A 22,030-nucleotide genomic window follows, 5' to 3' on the forward strand; every position below is an offset into this window, starting at 1 on the left:
TGGCTGGTTCAAATTTAGCTATAGTTTACATATTTATATATATTATACAGAATAATTGCTATATCTCTATACATAAATGGGGAGGGGGAAGCTGTGTCCAGACAGCTCTGGCACCGCCTTATCATTTTAAGGACAATAGGGTCTGGCTATTAGTTATTAGATCATCCTTTAGGCTGCATTCACACGTTCCTTGAAGTTATCCGTGCACAGGGACAAATTTATAGCCCATTGCTTTGTATTGGGCTATTCACATGTTCAGTGTTTTCACGGATCTCCAATCTCCGTTCTGTTTAAAAATAGGACATGTCAGAACTCGGAACAGAAGCACGAATCTGATTCTACATAGAAATCAATGATATCTGTGTTTTTCATGGATGTACGCGGACGTGACATCCGTGTTCGTCCGTGAAAAACATGGATGTGATGTAATCAATGTAATTTAAAATGCCATTAAGTAAGTAGTTTTGGCATGAAATTTTCCTTTGTCATGTGTGCAATTTTTTATGTGTAATAGTCTTCTGTTGTATTAAAGTGTACCTGTCATCATAAAAAACTTTTGACATGTCATAGGGACATGTCAAAAGTTTTGATTGGTCCAGGTCTTAAGGCCCTATTACAAGAGATGATTATTGTCCGTATTTTGCCGACATCGGCCATTACAGACAATAATCGTCTTGTGTATTAGAAGGCAACGATCAGCCGACATGAACGATGTCGGCTGATTGTTGCTGTCGCTTGTCTTTCGTTTGCCTCCCCAGCACTCACCGACTCGCTGCCGACCAGTGTAATAGCTCCGGCAGCGAGTGGGGAAAGAGGAGCAAGCGAGTGCTAACAGCACTCGTTCGATCCTCTCAGTCGCCCTGTGTAATAGGGGCTTAAAGGGGTTGTCCGGCGATAAAAAATTATTCACAGAATAACACGCATTACAAAGTTATACAACTTTGTAATGTATGTTATGTCTGTGAATGGCCCCCTACCCGTGTCCCACCACCCCCCACCCGTGTACCCGGAAGTGTGGTGCGCTATACATACCTGTCACGTGCCGACCACGGTCTCCGATCCTCAGCAGTGACGTCTTCTTCGGGCGGCCAGCGGATCTTCCCGAGTGCCGGCCGCCCTCTGCAGCGTCATCCGAAGCTCAGCCGCGATTGGCTGAGCATAACTGTGCTCAGCCAATCGCGGCTGAGCGGCTGATGACGCGGCCACGTCATCAGCTGCTCAGCCGCGATTGGCTGAGCACAGTTATGCTCAGCCAATCGCGGCTGAGCTTCGGATGACGCTGCAGAGGGCGGCCGGCACTCGGGAAGATCCGCCGGTCTCCCGAAGAAGACGTCACTGCTGAGGATCGGAGACCGTGGACGACACGAGATGCGGTGAGTATAATGCACCACACTTCCGGGTCTAGCGTGGGTGGGGGGAAACACGGGGAAGGGGGCCATTCACAGACATAACATACATTACAAAGTTGTATAACTTTGTAATGTGTGTTATTCTGTGAATAATTTTTTATCGCCGGACAACCCCTTTAAGTGATCAGATTTGTATGGATTGTGAGAACGAGCAGGGAGAGGAGTGCGCTGCAACTAAACGATTATCGGCTGCATTTAAATCATACCGACCGTTACAGACGATAATCTGTCGTTTGTCTTTCAACATGTTGAAAGACAAACGACCAGGATAGCAATAATCTGCTGGTTTCGCCCTGTGGAACAGAAGCAGCGGCAGCAGACCACCGCTTTCCTCTATGGGCTGCCCCACCCCAGCAGCCTCCCCTGTACTCACCTGCTCCCTGCCGACATGTGGAATCATGGCGGCAGCAAGCGGGGAATGAAGAGCAAATGAGCGCTGACAGCGTGGAATTGGGGCTTTACATTAGGAGCCAGACTCATCATGTGACACAGAGCCAAGAGAGGACATGGTTTTCTCTGGGTTTGATCTCATGATCGGTACGGGTCTGACCTAGACCGATCAAAACTTTTGACATATCTCTATGACATGATGACAGATACGGTTTAACCTCTTTACACTGTTTAGTAGCATGTGCAAAAATGTACACGTTACTGTTAAAGGGGCTGAAACTCCACTAGTAACTGTGACTCCAAAAATATTCCCCCTGTGGTACTCCACTAGAAACAGTGGCCCAGTTGGAGTATGTCCCATTATCCCCTTAACGACGGATGACGTACATTTACGCCATCTTGTCGCTAAGGGAGTTCAAAGGGGGGCCGTGCCACGAACCCGCTCTGAACTGCCACGATCCCGAATGCTATCTGCAGCCCGGGACAGCGGCTATTAGCGGGAGCGGTAATGGGCAGCTGCATTTAAAAGTCTTCTGTGCCCCTGTCTCTGGTGTTTAGTGGGGGGGGGGATTCCTTCATCTTAGCGCCCCGGGACTAAGCGTCGGAATGGGGCTGATGCCGGCTCGGTATTTTGTTGATCTGGTCTGCAGCAGGCCAGACCAATAGAGCACCGATCTCATGGATCTCTATGAGAGATCAGTGTAGTTGTATTACAAGTCCCTCCAGGCAGCTTCTAATTACTGTGTAAGTAAAAAAAAAAAAAAAAAAAAAAAAAAGTGTTTCTATTAATTAAAGCCCCCTCCCCAAATAAAAGACAGAATCACATCCCCTTTTCCCATTTTGTAAATAAAAAAAAAACATGTTTAGTATCGCCGCATGCGCGATCGCCCAAACTATTAAATTATCACATTCCCGATCTCGCACGGTAAACGACGTAAGCTCAAAATTTAGCAAAGTGCAAACGTTTTAATTGTACCGGGTTGAGGAACATATATAACATGTCAGTTTTTCCATAGGACAAACGGCATAAAAACGAAGCCCCCCCCCAAATAAAAAAATTGTGTATTTTTTTTTCAATTTCACTGCGCATATAATTTTTTCCCGCTTTCGCAGCTTTTTTTAATGCAAAAATTAAGTCTGCTATTGCAAAGTAAAATTAGTGGCGCAAAAAATAAGGGCTCATGTGGGTCTGTAGGGGAAAAAATACAAGTGCTATGGCCTTTTAAACACGAGGAGGAAAAACATAAAAGACAAAAATGAAAATTGGCTCCGTCATTAAGGGGTTAATACCCACTTCCAAATGCTTAGGAATTTTTTTTATATATATATATTTCATCTAGTCAGTTGGCCTGGGCCAGTCTTGAGCTCACCTCCTCAATATTTTGACATGACCAATCCCTCATACAGACCTGGTTAAAGGGCTTATCGTGGCATCAATAGTTATAATTACGCTCAAGGATGTGGTAATTAAAAAAAGCAAAAAACTAAAAACTAATAATAATAAAAAACCCCTTTGAAACATAAGTTATCTTCCTTCCTTCTTTACTACAGAGATCCCGTACTGGGCAAAGCCTCCGAGTTCAGGGATCTGATGTCCTAGGCCATCTTGGTCAATCAGTGACAGCGACTGGCAAAGTAGACAGTCAAGTCCTTGAACCGGAATGGATCAGAGCACTGAAATTCTAGGGGGGAGGGAACAAAGATTATATATATATTGTGGGGAATAGCTCTGGTCGATCCTAGGTAGCAGTGCAGTAAGCAGGGACACAGACAGGATAACGTCCGATTTAAGTGTTTTTATTTCACACTTAGCACAAAGTAAAACCTTAACAAAGGCTCTAACACAAATAAAACCCTGCTCGGCTGAGCACTTACTAGTACATAACAAATCCCTGACTATACGTGGGACCAGCTATCCAGCCCACGGGTACAAATAACAGAGTATGGTGTGGCCCATGCAATACCTTCAGTATTCCAGCAGACAGTTCTCCAGGTATGGCCACACTCAGCACTGCAGTACGCTTCTTTTGAAGGCCCTGATGACCCCCAGCTGTGGGCTATGGAAGCCCAGGACCGAAGCCCGGGTGGAGTGAGCGTCCCACTGCCAACCTCACTCACTCCAGAAAAAGCAGGTCCCAGTACATATTTTTACAATCAGTCTATGTTAGCTATGGCCAACACAGACAAACAGGCTATCAATCCTGCTTTACCTGTGTCTGGGTTAACCCCTTGGTTACCAGAGACACACCCAGGGCTTACCAGACACAGTTTAACCACTTCAGTGGCAGATATCTGTGCTCCCAAACCATGCCTCTCTTACAATATATATATATATATATATATATATATATATATATATATATATATATATATATACAGTATATATATTTCTTATTTTTAGAAAATGTTTATTTACCATCTCCATGAGCCCAATTATTAAAGTTATACTGCTGACTAAATAACCCCTTTAAATTTTTTTTTTAATAATGGGATTTTGTTAGATACAATTTTTGCACATTTTTTTCCTAGCATTCTAATGTTCGCTATTTTGCTGTGATATATAAAAAGTTCACAAATTTGCTATGGATTATGGCTAGGTTCTCATCACAATTTTCCCATCCCCTCGGCCCATAGGAGTGAATCGCATGACAGAATTGTGACTTGATCTCAGCCTAAATTACAGATGAAGTAGTATATGGCTGCTCCTTGATCTCGGTGGTGCATAGCTTTCATGGTTTTCTATTACAGTATTTTGGTATTTTAATGAATTTATTTTACTTTTGTTTCGCTGATATAGTGACATCTATTCAATGAGAACATGTAGATTTATTTAGTTATGGGTTTTTCGAATATTTTTTAGACAATCTGAATTGGAGATTTTGTGTTGGTCCAAAAATTTTTTGTTGGTCCATTCAAAGATATTCGACCAACACAGTCCATTGTTTGCTCTGTGTCTTAGTGCTTTCACTTTTATTTGCTATTCCAGAAGCAGGACCTTATGAACTTCATTCTCCCGGTGCCTGGCCCTGTGCTGTCACCCTCATGTTAGATTTTATACAGGGCGACAATCATCCTGAGCAAACAACCAGTTTAAACAGGTGCCTGTGTACGTACTGGGGGAGGTGGCACCTAAAAGGACAAGACTTTGGAAGCTATGTACAAAATGGCAATAAATTTAAGACCTCTTTTTGACACAGGAAGCCATCTGTAGTTTTTTTTTTTTTTTTCCAAAGAAAATAAATGACCTGTAGATAATTAGTAAAGTTCACACACTTAATTTCAAGATAAAACGCCAATGATTAATCTCTGATTAAACCTACAGAGGTTTTCTTTTTGAAGTTGCCTTAATAAATTCGATAGACAATCCCTTAAACAGGACAGAAGCTCAGGGCTTATACACACCACTGTATAATGTATAGAGCCGCCAGATCCATCACATATAGAAATCAACTGCTAAATTATAAAGATATTTAATGGGGGAGATTTATCAAACATGGTATAAAGTGAAACTGGCTCAGTTGCCCCTAGCAACCAATCAGATTCCACCTTTCACTCCTCAAAGACTCTTTGGAAAATGAAAGGTGGAATCTGATTGGTTGCTAGAGGCAACTGAGCCAGTTTCACTTTACACTATGTTTGATAAATTGTGCCTATAAACTATATTTATACTAAAGTCGTGTATGGGGTCACCTGACTTTCCATCGTTGGATAGGGATAGGGTTTGATGGATTTTCACTGACCCTTTTGTTCATGGAAAGACGATTTCCTTATCCCCATAGGAAACTTATGAGAGATGATTTGGCCAATATTCATTGAGGCCATGTTCACACGGCGTAAGAGACCGGCCATTCCGTGACCCAGTCGGGTCACGGAGCATCTGGTCTCTAAAAAGATCATCCCGGCCGGTACTGCAGTACCGGCCAGATGATCTTTCGGCCCGCAGATCTCATCAGAACTCACCACAGCGCACTATGAAGCAAGCGGCCGGAGCTGCTCACTTCATAGTTTGAACTGACTGAGCTTTCTGCGTCTGCTATTCAATGAATAGCGGCCGCAAAAAACTGTCATGTCAGTTGTTTGCGGCACCGCTAGGGGTCCCGTCTAGAGTGTTTACAATGTGTATACGCTCTGGCCGGGACCCCATAGACAGCAAGCCAAGGTATTTTTTCGTATTAACTACAGCCATTGTTGCAATCGAAAACAACCGCTGTAGAAATACGAAAAACAGGGCGGATTAACTTTACCATAGGCCCCGGGCTGTTCACCAATCCTGGGCCCCCCCACCCCACTGTAACTATGGCAGCACTAGCCTGGCGTTCATAGTACAGTATAATGTCATGATGTCCTGATTTGTGCAAAATTGCCATAAAAAAACTGTGATTTTTTGCAAACCATGGCGGAAGTGTAGCCAGGAGACAGTACACCACTGAAAGTATAAGTCTTTTTGGGTGGTCATGGGCCCCCCAGGAGCTCAGGGCTGCCGCCTGGAATGCCCCTATTATAATCCTCTACTGACGAAAAAATACGTTGTGTGAACATAGCCTGAAGGTGTATGGAAATCTTAAGTGTTACCTGTCATGGTAATTTTGCTTGTGATGATAAAATGATGACAATTAAAAAGTGAACTCTAATAGGTTGATAGGAGTCGTCAACCTCAGCAACCATGTGAAAACTGCAAAATTTAGAGATTTTTCTTGAAAAAAATCTCATTTTTATCTGTGTTTTTTCTTTTCTTTTTAAATTATAAAGAATAAAATAATTTCATTATTTAGGCCATTACAAATATGCAAATACTAATTTCTTTTAAATGTTTTTTCAAATAATTCAATATGAGGCCACATTCACACTATGTATTTTATCATTAAACAATGGCTGTTGTCATTGTTGCAATAACGGCCGTTATTTAATGACAGCGGACGATTACATTACTGCTTATGTAATACACTGTATACACTACGGCCGGGGTTCTCTGTGGCTGCACAAAATAATTGACAGGTCTATTTAGTATGGCCGCTATTTATTGAATAGCAGCCGCACAAAATAGAATACAGCTCCCGGTCATACTTTACATTGTGGTCTACGGCCAATTAGAATAAAATGATGTTACCCCGACCAATACTGAGATATTGGCCGTTATTTGACACATCAGACAACGGCCGTGTCAAACACGGAAACACAACACTGTGTGTGAACATGGGGGGAGATTTATCAAATGTGGTGTAAAGTGAAACTGGCTCAGTTGCCCCTAGCAACCAATCACATTCCACCTTTCATTTTCCAAAGAGTCTGTGAGGAATGTTAAGTGGAATCTGATTGGTTGCTAGGGGCAACTGAGACAATTTCACTTTACACCATGTTTGATAAATCTCCCCCATGGCCTGTAAGTGTATGTTTGATTTACTGTACATTTTATTTTTTATTTTTACATTTTATTATATTACATTATATATATATTTTTTTTTTTTACCATGCCCACAAGTGGACTCCATACACCTTAAATACCTGACTGCCAAATGATTGTTTGGCTGCCCGTTATCTCACAGCACGGCCGAGTGTTTCCTGTGTTCTCTATGGGGAGGGGTAAGCTGCCATAAGAGCAATCTCATGGCGGCTTATCTCTCCTGAAACAAAGGGGTCGGTGATTTTCCATCACGCCCGAAACATATCAACTTGTCATTATCTGTCGATGTTTGTTTAGGAGAGCTCCATACACCTTATACGGGTGGCCGAAGCTGCTGCAACAGGGTCCTTTTCTTGGCTTAATACATAAGTATTATAAGTTCCAATATTACGAAATTGGCGATAGTTTGCAGATTATTTTTCTGAGCGGCAACGCAAATGGTTTAGTTCAAGAAGATGTGGGGCCAACTGGTAATGATTTAAAGTGGTTATCCAGTGAAAATCGTTTTATTTCAAATCAACTGGTTTAAGGAAGTTATATAGATTTGTAATTTACTTCTATTTAAAAATCTCAAGTACTTATCAGCTTCTGTATGTCCTGCAGGAAATGTTGTTTTCTTTTTAGTTTGACACAGTGTTCTCTACTGACATCTTTGTCTATGACAGGAAGTGTCCAGAGCAGGAGAAGTTTTCTATAGGGATTTGCTACTGCTCTGGACAGTTCCTGTCATTGACATAGGTGTCAGCAGAGAGCACTGTGTCAGACTGGGAAGGAAACAACATTTTTCTGCAGTACATACAGCAGCTGATAAGTACTGAAAGACTGAAGATTTTTAAATAGGAGTAAATGACAAATCTATGTAACTTTCTGAAACCAGTTGATTTGAAAGAAAAATATTTAGCTGGAGTACCCCTTTAAATGCTCGCTCAAAAGATTCCAACAACCAACAAATGAGAGATTTCTCGCTGACAGTAAGCGTTCCTGCTTGACTGTTATTGAACCATATAAAGCCCATCCTAAAGATGCTTCTAGACCTTCAACAACTGTTGGCTGGACAATTGCTCAGGAGACCCACCTGTTATCTCACCTGTCCTTCACATACACATAATGGTGCTGCACAGCCAAAGGTTTCTGTGTTTCCTATGATTAGAGGTAAGCTGCAGCCAGACAGCTCTGACGTTGACTTATCTCTCCGAGAACAAAGGGGTCAGGCAGGGAAAATCCATCATCTCCACTGATATCACCTGCCAATAGAGACTGGGGAGGCCCCCCCCGTATATCTCATACTGGCAGCTGAATAGTACTACTTCTAGACTTTAGTATAAAGTGTGTGGGGGAGATTTATCAAACATGGTGTAAAGTGAAACTGTCTCAGTTGCCCCTAGCAACCAATCAGATTCCACCTTTCATTCCTCACAGACTCTTTGGAAAATGAAAGGTGGAATCTGATTGGTTGCTAGGGGCAACTGAGCCAGTTTCACTTTACACCATGTTTGATAAATCTCCCTCTATGCCTTCAGAATTAGACAGCATTAGTAAATCTTGGCAATTGTTCTTCTCTTCCATTACTTCCATTTTCTTCCAAGCCTATATTTAACATTTGGCACGTTGTCATAAATATCAAAGCTTAAAGGAGTATTTCACAAAAAATGTTTTCTTTGACATCAACTGGTACCCGAAAGTGCCATAGATTTGTAATTTAGTTTGATTAAAAAAATCTCAAGTCTTCGAGTACTTATCAGCTGCTGAGTGTGCTGCAGGAAGTGGTGTATTCTTTCCAATCTGGAGAGCAGAAGAAGTTTTCCAAGGGGATTTTCTAATGCTCTTGATAGTTCCTTACACGGACAGAGGTGGCAGCAGAGAGACTGTAGAAAATACGCCAATTCCAGCAGGACATATAGCAGCTGGTAAGTATTGGAAAACTTGAGATTTTTTTTTATATAAGTAAATTACAAATCTCTGGTACTTTCTGGCACCAGCTGATTTGTAAGAAAAAATTTTTGGGTCAACAATCCCTTTAAAGATCTCTTCCCGCAATCCTATACTATATTCGGATGAGATGTGGGGCAGTGTGTTCTAATCTTTGGCCGGTTGGGAGATTCAACTTGCTTGCTTTATAGACTATAATGGAGTGAATAGGTCGGATTTAATTGACAGCCGGGCAGTGAAGCCTTCCACCGTGCGCTTCACCCAGCTATAGCTTGAGATCATAGCGGGCCTAAGGACATGTCAGAAGTTCATTTATTTGACAGTAACGCCCTTAAGCCGGGTGGGCGGTGTAATATCCGATACACAGTGAATAAGTGTATGTACTATACTGGAATAAGGTGACATTGGTGGGAACTTCTGGGGGATGAATCATTACAATAGTAAATCACGGTGGGTGGGTGGGGTGGGGGGAGTATCACATGCGCCTTTCTTTCACATAGGCCACTAAAATAGAAATCCAGAATAATAACAATTAGCCATTGATACAGACAGAGGAAAATGTCTTGCTGCTAAAGGATTTCATGACAATAGACGGGCAGGGAAAGGGGGAGGAGAGTAGAAGACATACAGATCTGCTTACAATAGCGCCTGCTAATCTTTCCTTTTGTAAGATAATTAGAGCAGCTCATTCCCTGGAATAATCACTGTGTAAATGTCTATTGTAACTCATTATCCTGTCTGATTTATAAGGTCACAATAGGGCAGAGAAGCCAGGATGGCATAAGTCCCAGACATCAAATACACAGAGGGCCAAGGAAGGAGGTTAGAACGCTTAACCCAGTAACTCTGTGGTCGTCTCTTTGAAAACTTCCAGAAACTTCTGTCCTCAATGCGCTTTGCGCTTCTTCCAGTGTTACGTTTCTGATATCGAATTACTGGAGCATGTGTCTGACCGGCCGCAAACATTCCTAAAGATTGACGCCCATATGTCAAAAATGTTCACATGGAAGAGACACTGGAGGAACGGTAACCAAAGTCAACTGTAAAATACTCACTAGTTGTTACTCTGTTTCTGAGAAGCTAATTGAAATTTGTCCGCCCATCTAGTTGTCAGTGTTAAACCATGTTCACCGGCATAGAAAAAAAAAAAAATAAAGTGTTAGGCTGGGTTCACACTACGTTTTTTTTTAATCTGTTTTTCAAAAATGGATGCATTCGCATTCATCCGTTTTGATACGTTTTTCTATTGACTTCGAAATGCATCCGTTCTTTTTGAACGTACACAAAAACGTAATTAACCACATTTTTGTCTGTGTTAAAAAAAAACAACTGATGCATTTTAATCCTCTTTTTTTATAATGGAAGTCAAAGGTAATACGGATCGAAACGGATGCACACAAATGCATTTGTTTTTTTTCCTGAAAACAGATAAAAAAAGCAGATGAAAATTTTTTTTTTAGTGTGAACCCAGCCTTACCCATAAAAAAACACGCCTCCCCCCCCAAAAAAAAAACGGGCAAGCCATTGTGCATCTTATACAGATAATATCCATGTGTATATCAGGGGGAAAACAAAATAAGTGTTTCATGTGCAAAAGGGTTAAACCTGTTGAGAAGTGTGGGACTTAAGGCCCTATTACATGAAGCGATTATCGGACGTTTTTGGCCGATTATCGGCCTTTAGGTCAATAATCGCTTTGTGTAATAAAAGGCGACGATCGGCTGACATGCAAAATGTTGGCTGATCATTGTCTTTCAACATGTTAAAGGGTAAACAATTAGAATCTGCTGCTATCGCCCCGTGCAATAGGTGCAGCGGCAGCCCAACGCACTTACCCACTCGCTAAAGTCATGTGTAATAGCGCTGGCAGCAAGCAGGGAGCATGGAAAAAGAGAAAGCTGACCTGATCTCCTGACATCTCTGGCAGAGCTCGGATTAAAATGCAGTAAGAAAGAAATTGGAAGACTGGTGGTTTTCTTGGCGTAGAACTCTTGATGTTGTTCTCTCTCGTTGTTCCGAAACGATCACCCAACACAGACTCCATGGGTGTATCGGGAACAAAATCTTTAGCGCGACTGGTTTTGAGGAGTTAAGCCTCCTCTTCATCAGGAACAATGAGGTTCACCAACCGGGTCCATTAAAGGTTCAGCGACAAGAAAACGACCAGTCATCCTTACCGCAAGATGATATCCATGACAGAGTTGCAATAGCCAAACCTCTGTTGCCACCATGAAATCTCAAACATTGTGTTCAGTGGTGCAAAGGCCACAAAGTGTGAACACTAGAGGCAGGAACATGTGATATGGTCCAACAACTTTTTTTTTAAAATTTTTTCTACTTTTTTTTCTTCTGGTCATGTATATGTCTACCGGTCACCAGAACAAGCCTACAATGTTGACTACTTTAAACCCAATGTCAACCATGTCATGGGTTCCTGTGTGGTTTACAATATCATGCCATTCTTTGGGACCAATTAGTTATATTTGAAGATAAATTCAAAGTTAAGTGGTATCTAGATATTCTGGAACTTCATCCTATGGTCCAGACTTTGTTTCTATACATACTGCTTGGTGTAATGGATTTATGAAGACTGAAAATAACATTAACTCTCTGCCCTGGATGCCCTGTCACTAGGCCTGAATATTACTGAGCCTGCGTGGTGCCTTCTTGGGAACAAGGTGAGGAGTTCATTCCCACTCCCTGCTTTTGTCAAGGAATTAGCATCTGTATTCATTGAAGAGTGGAACAGAAGTGACATACATATCGCCTGTGATATATAATTGCTTATTCCTTAATGTATTTCATGTCATATATTCAAAAGGACGATCTTACCCTATATTAATAGAAAAAAAAAAAGTGATTTGGAGTAGGAAGTCTAATAACTTTGCCATAAAGATATATCATGGATTGGGTGTAGGAGCATGGAGTGGTCTTAGGCCTTCTTGAGATTATACCTTACAAAATGAGAGGGTGCACGTTACGAGCACTGCATATGGGTAAAACCCACGTTTGCACGCAATGTCCAATAACTGCCCGAGGTCACTGCAATGGTGGTAACATCTGAGGGCCCCTTTACATGGAGCGATAATCGCCCCGATTCAGTCAATTATCAATTATAAAGACAACGATCAGCCGATGAAACAATCATCATCTGATCATTTTCAGACATAAAATCATTGGCCTTCGACCATGCATTGATACGTGTAATAGCAATACACGGCCGATGGCTGACGATTGCCCAAATCACTGATTGGCTGAGCGGCCTGCTCTGAAGCTGCAGCGTGCTGTGCCGAGACCGGGAGCGTGGACAGGCAAAGTATTAACTGTTTGGGCAAGGGCTGCATGGACATCCCTAATGATGTCTGTGCAGCCCTTACTAAACGATTATCAGGCTGTGTCATAGGCCCAGTAAACGAGTGCCAATCTAGCAGATGAACAGTATTGATCGGGCCTGCATCGACCTGTGTAATAGGCCCCTAAGTTTCACCGTACTGCAATACAGGAGACACTAGGGCACCAAACCTTTCAACTCCTTGCAATAGCACAACTGATACAATGGCTCATCTTGTGAAGGTGACTTTGTGTTGACCCTTATCTATATACCATTGTATATCTATCTCTTCTTCCACCTGTGTGTGCCTCTCTCTCCTCCCTCTTACTCATTCTCCTAAGTCCTGAAATCTTGAGTGACACGTCAACTATACCCATTAACCATTGTCTTCTGGGATCACTCATTGTCATGAGAAGAATACCCTGTCCCTGGGACATCACACCTGATATAGAGACTATTTTATGTCACTGTGGCATTGTTCACCCTAATTCACCTTTATCTCTATATTCTAAAAAAAATATTTTTTTAATGGAGTCTGCAACATCTGCGTGTGTGTGTGGGGGCTAAAAGCCCTATTACACAGAGCGATTATCAATTAAAAGTTTGCTATAAAGATGGAAAATGAGCGAATAAACGATGAATGAAAAAATACCGTTGGTAGTTTGCCGGTTATTTGCATATCTGTTCGTGTATTAAGTCGTTCACCGATAAAACAAAAAATGTGTGGGTTGTCCTAAGGAAAGATTAGCGACCATGTACCGACAAAAAAAGATTGCTCATAACTAATCTGTGAATGCAATAACCTCAGAATCGTTTGCTTCAATAACGCTAGTTTTCTCTAGAAAACGATTGTTATAGCGAATCTTTAAACAATAATCGCTACTTGTAATACGGCCTTAAGTTACTTTCAGCCTAATAGATATAGGCATATAGGGGGAGATTTATCAAACATGGTGTAAAGTGAAACTGGCTCAGTTGCCCCTGGCAACCAATCAGATTCCACCTTTCATTTTCCAAAGAGTCTGTGAGGAATGAAAAGTAGAATCTGATTGGTTGCTAGGGGCAACTGAGCCAGTTTCACTTTACAGCATGTTTGATAAATCTCCCCCATAGAGTACACGTACATATAGTTCGTATGGTCTTTCCTTTTTAGCAGAACTAAAAACAGAATTTTTTAAAAAGAAAATTAATAGGGATTATCGAATATTTCGAAATTATTTTTTTTTCAGATTTGTCAGAATTGACAGTATCAGATCAGATGGGGGGTGCATTTTGGTTTCAGAATTACTTAAAATACCTAAAAAAGATCTTGTATGAACTGTGAGATCTCCTAGGACTGTTTCCAACCATTTTTTAACATCAAGACATTTGTTATGTAATTGTGACAGTAACACATTATCTTGCTTCTAACTTTCTGCATTTGACACTTGCTTAAAGGGGGCCTCTCACCATAAAAAAAATGTGGCTGTAGATAAGCTTATGGCTAGACACGGCTTCTCATCAGGATTCTGGACAATTCTTTTATATTTCAACCGTCCTCTCCTTCAGCGTATGTCTTTTTGTTACTATGTAAATAAGGCTCAAGTGCCAAGGGGGCGTTCCTTAGAATTTCAAGAGCTCAGATAAGATTAGCCAATGTCCTTTTTTTAGTGATGGTCAATTAAAAAAATTTATCACCTGGTGTCGGAAAGTTATACAAATTTGTAAGTTATTTTTATTAACAAAAACCCAAACTGTTCAGTACTTATAATCTGCTGCATGTCCTGCAAGAAGTGGTGTATTCTCTCCAGTCTGACACAGTGCTCCTTGCCATCAGCTCTGTGTCAGGAACTGTCCAGAGCAGGAGAGGTTTTCTATGGGGATTTGCTACTGCTCTGGACAGTTCCTGACACGGACAGAGGTGGCAGCAGAGAGAACTGTTCACACAGGTTTTGTAATAAGAAGCATCTTACATCCACTAGATTAGTCATAAAAAGAATGGACATCATCTTCTGAATCTGACCACCTCTGATTTAAATTTTCAGACTTCTTTTCGTTCTCAGACAATTCTTCATTTGAGTCTGAAAGATAAACATTATAGATTTATTAATAGTGTTCCGTCTAGTTTTTGCCCATTTAATGCACACTCACCGGCCCTTGAGACTGTGACTAATCAATGTGAGAAAGGCTTTGGCGCACTACAAAGCTCAGTCATCCTGCAGGTTTGGACGTCACTCCCAATCCCTGCAATCCCGATCACAATCATCCCCTAAAGTTCTAAACACTGGGACGGAGAAAAATCTAGCAAACCCCACTACTACCCCTATCATCTCTCACTCTCTGCCATACACCTGGCCTGCTCTACTTGTCTCCACTTATTTTCTGCCAATTCATGGGATTTTTAAAAATATTTATACATAAAAGGAAGTCTGGTTTCACTGGGGATCGAACCCAGGACCTTCTGCGTGTAAAGCAGACGTGATAACCACTACACTATGAAACCCTCTGACACCAAGGTTGAAGTTCATCCAGTCAGTTCATTCTATCAGTATTTCCTTTCTTATTATTTTAGGATACATATATGTTTATCCCAGGCATCTGCTGGAAGTTTGTTCCAAGCATCTACTACTCTTTCGCCAAAACTAACTTATCCCAATGTACAAATTAATTTGGAAAGAAAGAATATTTACAAATTTTACAAATTCTCTCCATGTTAGCACACTTGCTTTAGTTTGTAAAATAATAATAAAAAATATAATATATTTATATAATAATAAAAAAAAATACATATGGTTTCACTGGGGATTGAACCCAGGACCTTCTGCGTGTAAAGCAGACGTGATAACCACTACACTATGAAACCCAATGGAAGCAAGATTAAAGTTCATCCTGTCAATACATTCCTTAAGGGTACAAACCCAGTTGACGTATTTGCTGCGTGAATCAGTCTTAAAAATAAGCAGGCAAAACGCAGGTTGGCTTTATACGATTGTTCTGCGTTAAAATACGCAATTGCGTATTTTTGAAGCGTGAAGCTACATGCGTTTTTCGCACAGGTTGTTAACAACTGATGCTTTGCTAACAACAAGCTTCACGCTTCAAAAATATGCAATTGCGCATTTTAACGCAGAACAATTGTATAAAGCCAACCTGCGTTTTGCCTGCTTATTTTTAAGACTGATTCACGCAGCAAATACATCAAGTGGGTTTGTACCCTTAGTATTTTCTTTATTATCTTAGGATGGATATATGTTTATCCCAGGCGTGTTTACATTTAGTTACTTCCGATTTACCTACCACATCTGCTGGAAGTTTGTTCCAAGCATCCACTACTCTTTACCAAAACTAACCTCTGAAATCCCAATGTACAAATTAATTTGAGAAGAAATAATATTTACAAATTTTACAAATCCTCTCCATGTTAGTATATTTGCTTTAGTTTGTAAAATAATATAATATATTTATATTGTAATAAAAAAAAAAATATATATATATATGGTTCCACTGGGGATTGAACCCAGGACCTTCTGCATGTAAAGCAGGCATGATAACCACTAAACTATGAAACCGACAGAGCCATAGTTAAAGGGAACCAATCATGCAGAAAATCAATGTAAAGCTAAGGATACGTGCTGGTAGATCACCCAGCACACTTCCCAAATATGCCCCTGTAACCTCTGTGCCCCCCTTAATTAGACAGTATTCTTACTTTGTTCAGGTCACGCGCTGTATGTAAATTTTTGGTAAGTAGTCAAGGTGGGCGTATGTAGTCAAGGTGGGCGTATGTAGTCACGGTCCAGGGGCGTATGTAGTGACGGTCCGGGGGCGTATGTAGTCACGGTCCGGGGGCGTATGTAGTCACGGTCCGGGGCTGTAATCACGCCCAGAGGGGCGTGATTCGGAGGCTTGCGGTCCAGTGACGTCATCCGGCGGCTTGCGTTCCGCATCGCGGCCGCGTCGACGTCTTCGGGAACCCGCGCATGCGCAGTACGTCAGCGTCGTCTCCCGCCGTACTGCGCATGACGGACATAGCCTCGAACTCACTTAGCACCGGAGATCGTCGCTGGAGGCTGTGTTTCACCTGCTGGGCTCACCTCAATTCCTCTTTCTGCAGAAATTTGGTATTCCTCATCAGTTCTTTCTTCACTGCCACCAATGATTTACTTTGCAAACTCTCCCTGTCACCAATGATTTTATTTGCAGGTCTTCACTGCCACCAATGATTTTATTTGCAGGTCCCCACTGCCACCAATGATTTTATTTGCAGGTCCCCACTGCCACCAATGATTTTATTTGCAGGTCCCCACTGCCACCAATGATTTTATTTGCAGGTCCCCACTGACACCAACGATGTGGGGTGGCAGTGGGGGGGTTAATCGTTGGTGTCAGTGGGGACCTGCAAATAAAATCATTGGTGGCAGTGAAGAAAGAACTGATGAGGAATACCAAATTTCTGCAGAAAGAGGAATTGAGGTGAGCCCAGCAGGTGAAACACAGCCTCCAGCGACGATCTCCGGCGCTAAGTGAGTTCGACGCTATGTCCGTCATGCGCAGTACAGCGGGAGACGACGCTGACGTACTGCGCATGCGCGGGTTCCCGAAGACGTCGACGCGGCCGCGATGCGGAACGCAAGCCGCCGGATGACGTCACTGGACCGCAAGCCTCCGAATCACGCCCCTCTGGTCGTGATTACAGCCCCAGACTGTGACTACATACGCCCCCGGACAGTGACTACATACGCCCACTTTGACTACATACGCCCATCTTGATTACTTACCAAAAATTTACATACAGCGCGTGACCTGAACAAAGTAAGAATACTGTCTAATTGAGGGGGGCACAGAGGTTACAGGGGCATATTTGGGAAGTGTGCTGGGTGATCTACCAGCACGTATCCTTAGCTTTACATTGATTTTCTGCGTGATTGGTTCCCTTTAAGTTCATCCAGTCGTATTTCACACTTTTGTCTTCCAGTTTGATTTGTATCTTAGGATAGATATGTTTATCCAAGGTAACTTTACATTTAGTCCCTGTAGATACCAACCACATCTGCCAAAAGTTTGATCCAAGCATCTACTACTCTTTTAACCAAACTAACCTCTGAAATCCCAATGTACAAATTAACTTTGAGAAGAGAGAATATTTATTTTAATTTTTCATTCATTTTCTATCCAGGTCCTTCTTCATTTTAACCAGATGAGTTCAGAAGTATTGAAGTATATATTCAATAGCGATACCTTTTAAAAGCACATTTGCTTTATATTGTATTTAAACTCTATATCAAAAGTAAATAAATAAAAAAAGGCTTCACTCGGGATTGAACCCAGGGCCTTTTGTGAGTAAAGTACACATGATGACCACTACACTATGAAACCCAATGGCAACACTGCTGTGTCTAGATAAAACTCAGTACTTTTGTCTCCCTCAATCTCTGTTTTTTAGGCTGCATTCACACGTTCTTCTCCCCCCATGCTGGTGACCATGTGAGCCGTCCGACACAGGGGGGGAGGGAGGGAGTAGGTGAGTAGTTGTCTTCTGCGCTCCTGTTCTGTCTGTGACCTCTCTTGCCGGGTTGTGGTGGGCTGCATTTCCATTGGGGTATGGGTGCAGCGATCTTCCTTTGGTCATCATGACACAGATCATGTGAATAAGGCCTTACTGTGTGAAATAGTCCTTGCAGCTTCATTATATATAAAGTTTTGCCTTAGATGGTGACTCCATTGAGAGCAAAAGAACACAGAGTCACCATAAGATCCCACAACCCAACTGAAGGAAAGGATTCCAGGAATTTTCAGGAAAGTAAAAAAAAAAAAAAAAAAAAAAAAAAAATTCAAATATATAATAAAAAAAATCCCTCCCTAACAAAACTTCAGCTCATCACACTTTTCCTATTATTCAAATTCAAAAGTAGACATATTTAGCATTACCCGATTTGTCTGAACAAGTAAAATATAGCATCATTGATGCAAATAGTGACTGATGTAATTGGTATCTTTTTCATTATACATCTAAAATAAAAGTATAAAAATGTCCCATCTGCATTAAATTGGTGCCAATAAAAACAACAGATCACAATACTAAAATAAAAATGTTTTCAATATTTAAAACCATTACACCATTAAAAAAAAAACACAAAACAATGATACCATTGTAATCATACTGACCTGAAAATATTGTCCTTAGGGGGTTAAACCATTTATGAACTATTAAGTCTAAGTATACCTCCTGAATGTTTGAAATAATTTTTTTCAGGTTTATTGCTGACTAGTGTGAAACTTTCGCGGTTGCAGTTTTCAAATTGGCCACTAGATGCCGACACAGCCCACACATTTACAGTATATATCAGCATGTTTGCTGTTTACAGTGAGTACACCCATAAAGTTTTTATTTTTCCACTGACTCCACTTTACACTGATACATAGAGGTATTTTTTTTTTTTACTGCCGCTCTTTAGTTTACCATATATGTATTAGCATAAAAAAATTGTTTTGAAGAGCAAAATTAGAATTTGATTGTTTATATAAATTAGGGCAGGAGGGCAGCTGATTGGGGCAGCTGAAGGTGGTAATTGGGGCAGGGTACATACCAGCACAGCACCTACATTCTCCTCCCCCTCTCACCCTGCTCAGCCCGGGCACACACACTCCTGGCCGCTCGCACACGGAGGGACTGCAGGATCAGGGGATGTCATCGCTGCAGGTGCTGGAGCTGTACAGTGGAATCAGGGGGAGCAGTGCAGACCCTGCTGGTCTATTGTGAGCCATCCTACCTTGCAGGCAGAAACACTAAACCCTTCCATGGGGAGCTTGGGGCCCCCTATTGCATGGCCCCATAGCAGCTGCGTGGTCTGCCTCCATGGTAGTAGCTACGCTAGTGAACAGGAGTGCTAATCAGACCACTGGACCAATGACACAAGAAAACACAGTTTAGATGCCACAGACACTATTAATTGTGACATCTAAACAGTTAAATGACCAGAGTTGGAGTGATCTCATTACCAATGGGTGTCAGCTGCAGATAGCAGCTGTCACCTGCTAAGTATAGTACAGACTCAACTTCTGAGATCGTGCTATGCTCCCTAACCTGACCCATGCAGTAAATGTATGTCATGGGTCAGGAAAGGGTTAAATAAAGAAGAGCCTTTTTTAACCCTTCACGTCTCTGAATGTAGTTAACCACTGCTTAGTGACTTCACTAATGTAGATTTACTACATTACTATATGGGACTTGGGTCGGCTCCTTTGAGCTCTATTATCGGCAGACGATACCCTTCACTTCATCTATCAGTAGTCTTAATGTAATGGCTGATCGTCTATAATATATACTGTTCCCCTTTAAACATATATACCTTCTGATGGTGTCTTAAGAACAGACGCTTCTTCAGTGTTTCTGCTGGGAAGAAGAACACAGTGTCAGATGTTTATGAAGCTAATCCGGTATAATCTACTGATTACTGTAGGCCGATCACTTGATGTTACCTGAAGGTGGGGCTTACAGGCAGCTCCTGGTCAGGGAATGAGCAGCCAGACTCTACAGGGTTAAGTTGAAGCAAACCCATAGTCACATCCTCACTGCATCTTTTTTGACTTTCTCTATTGAAAATAAAGTGTTTCAGTTAACAGAGTTTTAAACATTTTACTTTTTTTTAATGATTTTTGTTTTTAAAGAATTTTTTGTACAATAGGATCCTAAATTTGTGTAACAAACCTAACTGACCTTAAAGGGAAACTGTCACTGAGGAATCACATATGCAAGATGGTAATATGTTACTGTAAGCAATTAGACTAGTGATACCTCAAGTTAAAGGGATTGTTCACTAATTTTTTTTCAGAGATTTATAATTTACTTCTTTAAAAAAAACTTAAATATTCAAGTACTTATCAGCTACTGTATGTCCTGCAGGATGTGGTGTATTCTTTCCAGTCTGACACATTGCTCTCTGCTGCCACCTCTGTCCATGTCAGGAAATGTCCAACACAGTAGCAAATCCCCAAAGAAAACCTCTCCTGCTCTCTAGACTGGAATAAATACACCACTTCCTTCAGGACTTACAGCAGATGATACGTACTTAAGCTAGATAAGCAATGCTATATGCTACTGCAGCATGTCTGTATTTTCACCTGATGTCCCAGTACCCCTTAATTTAGCCATAGAATATTTTCCGGTTGAACCTATTCCAAGACACATCTAGCTTTTAAAACGTATATTAAAGAGCAGTATTAAAGGTCTTGAAAGTGTATTGTTCTGACCGTCAGGTCCTCAATGTGGCACTGGCATAATTGGTTTCCCTATGGTGGCCTTATGTTAATGTACTGTTACTAACCCAGACTGTTTTCCTTCTCTTACCACCTAACAGCCCCAGCACTTAAGCAGAGTAGGGACCTTCGCCCAGTTGGGGTCTTTCACTTAGGGCAGCACTTTAAAGGGAACCAATCACCCAGAAAATCAATGTAAAGACAAGGATATGTGCTGATAGATCACCCAGCACACTTCCCAAATATGCCCCTGTAACCTCTGTGCCCCCCTCAATTAGACAGTAATCTTACTTTGTTCAGGTCACGCGCTGTATGTAAATTTTTGCTAACTAGTCCTGGTGGGCGTATGTAGTCCTGGTGGGCGTATGTAGTCACGGTCCGGGGGCGTATCTAGTCACGGTCCGGGGGCGTATGTAGTCACGGTCCGGGGCTGTAATCACGCCCAGAGGGGCGTGATTCGGAGGCTTGCGGTCCAGTGACGTCATCCGGCGGCTTGCGTTCCGCATCGCGGCCGCGTCGACGTCTTCGGGAACCCGCGCATGCGCAGTACGGCGGGAGACGACGCTGACGTACTGCGCATGCGCGGGTTCCCGGACACGTCAGCGCGGCCGCGACGCGGAACGCAAGCCGCCGGATGATGTCACTGGACCGCAAGCCTCCGAATCACGCCCCTCTGGGCGTGATTACAGCCCCGGACCGTGACTACATACGCCCCCGGACCATGACTAGATACGCCCCCGGACCGTGACTACATACGCCCACCAGGACTACATACGCCCACCAGGACTAGTTAGCAAAAATTTACATACAGCGCGTGACCTGAACAAAGTAAGATTACTGTCTAATTGAGGGGGGCACAGAGGTTACAGTGGCATATTTGGGAAGTGTGCTGGGTGATCTATCAGCACATATCCTTGTCTTTACATTGATTTTCTGGGTGATTGGTTCCCTTTAAGTAGGCAGGGACAGTTGGCTGGGATCTAGTTAGGACCCCCCTATGACGTGACATGTATATTACAAATATATATATATATATATATATATATATATATATATATATTGGTTTCATTTTAGTTGGCCTACCATGGGGAGAAACATTCAGAGATATACATACAGACTGGGTTCACACTATGTATATTTGAGGCTGTATTTGGTCCTCATGTCAGGTCCTCATAGCAACCAAAACCAGGAGTGGATTGAAAACACAGAAAGGCTCTGATCACATAATGTTGTAATTGAGTGGATGGCCGCCATATAACAGTAAATAACTTCCATTATTTCAATACAACAGCCGTTGTTTTAAAATAACAGCACATATTTGCCATTAAATGACGG

General features: G+C 41.9%; 2 non-coding genes across 2 annotated transcripts; both read right to left on the reverse strand.

Annotated features, from left to right (window-relative positions):
* Positions 1 to 14,869: 14,869 nt before the first annotated feature.
* TRNAV-UAC (transfer RNA valine (anticodon UAC)) lies at positions 14,870 to 14,942 on the reverse strand. The gene has a single exon. It is a non-coding gene; the product is annotated as a tRNA-Val (tRNA).
* Positions 14,943 to 15,229: 287 nt separating this feature from the next.
* On the reverse strand, positions 15,230 to 15,302 carry TRNAV-UAC (transfer RNA valine (anticodon UAC)). The gene has a single exon. It is a non-coding gene; the product is annotated as a tRNA-Val (tRNA).
* Positions 15,303 to 22,030: the final 6,728 nt, after the last annotated feature.

This window comes from Dendropsophus ebraccatus, chromosome 4 (genome assembly GCF_027789765.1).
Source record: "Dendropsophus ebraccatus isolate aDenEbr1 chromosome 4, aDenEbr1.pat, whole genome shotgun sequence".
In the NCBI taxonomy this organism is placed as follows: Eukaryota; Metazoa; Chordata; class Amphibia; order Anura; family Hylidae; genus Dendropsophus; species Dendropsophus ebraccatus.